A 1,740-nucleotide genomic window follows, 5' to 3' on the forward strand; every position below is an offset into this window, starting at 1 on the left:
TCTCCTTTACTGTTTCAATGGTGTAAAGGGTCTCGTTCAAGATCTCATTTCCTTGGACTTCACTATATTTTTGGTGCAAATATAAGCATTGTTAGCAGGTTTTGTTTGTATAAATTTGTACGTTTACTACAGATTTTCGCAGGTTTTGTTTGGATACTTCAAATTGGCATTGCAGTTTATATTTTATATTTTATATACGAATTATATGTATAAAATGTCGAAAACGTGAGTATCATTTCTTATTCTTATACCTGACTATTGCAGCAAATGTTCTGTTAAATAAAGCATCATGTCATAATTATATAAGAGCTAGATTTTTGCTACATAGATTGTTTAGCTAGCGTTTTCAGTGCTGTTTTTGCGCACAAAACATTTCAAAATAGACGGACGATCATCAAAATACCAGACAGTTCTTTAGAAGCACTGTTTTGAGCCAAAAGGTCTGCAACTTGGTTAGCTTCTCTATAGCAGAATTCTATTTTAACTGGTGCGAAGCTTAGTCAAGGTTTTTACAGTGATCTCATAGAAGATTTGCCGCCATTTTGATGGGATGAGCTGGCTTTCTGTTCAAACAGTTTAGAACAAACATCTTAGAGAGTCTCTATTATAAACAAAATCACCTTTTGATGCTATATAGAAAATAACTAATGCCTGTACATTATTTAAAGGGTTAGTTATATTTAGATGCTATCACAAAATATAAAATCACACTTGAAGTTTTGAAATTACATTTGCATCTCTTCCAAAAATTCATTATTTACATCTAACTTTTTATTACGATTTGAACGTAAAACGCTGATATTAGCAAAATACATTGCATAAATTTTTAATTTTATTTTTTATTTAATATTTTTATGTAATAATTTGTACTTATAAAAAACAAAATATAATGCTGTTAATCTCACTTCATATATATATATATATATTATTTATCTTTTTATGAATAAAATTATATACATGAGAATGTTAAACGATGGAAAAAATAAAAAATTTATTTAATTTTAATGCTTATGTCAATAATTTCCAACCAGACCTTGAAGAAAGAGGGTCAGGTGTACAGCAAAAATTCTCAGAGGGGTTGTAAATATAATTCCACAACTTATTTGGGAAAAAGTATGATTTAGTATTTTTCTAGGAGATTTATATATAATTAACCTTTATTTGAATGAGTAAATTATATTCACACCTCCTAATATTTGATTTAGTCTAAATATAAATACGTGCATGTTAAATAAAAACTTATAATTACCTTATTCAAAATATACAGAACATTATTCACTCAATTGTATAAGGTTGCATTTGGTTAGCAAATTCTTTGAATATGTTTGGAAATTTTAAATATAAAGAATTTTAAATTCTTTTATTTTAATTTTAAATTAAATTTTGATAAATATGGATGAATTTCAAATTCTTTTCAAATAGAGTCATTTGACATCCCTTTTTCAGATCCAAATCCATCAATCCAGACACTCCCTAAGAGTATTTAAATATCTCCACTCTTTTTCGAGAGAAAAGAAAAAAGGTAAAACTACAACACCCCTTAAAATTTGGCATATTTATAAATACCTCCTTATTATTTAAAAAATTATCAATATTTTCTAATATTAACGGTCGTTTAACAATTAATCCATCAGTTAGTCCCCGTTAAGTTTTCATCATTTTTTTTATAATAAACTGACAAAAATACCTTTATGGACTAAGAATTACAATTTTAGTTATTTTATACTTCTCTTTTAATTT

The sequence above is a fragment of the Sesamum indicum genome, linkage group LG8 (assembly GCF_000512975.1).
Source record: "Sesamum indicum cultivar Zhongzhi No. 13 linkage group LG8, S_indicum_v1.0, whole genome shotgun sequence".
Lineage (NCBI taxonomy): Eukaryota > Viridiplantae > Streptophyta > Magnoliopsida > Lamiales > Pedaliaceae > Sesamum > Sesamum indicum.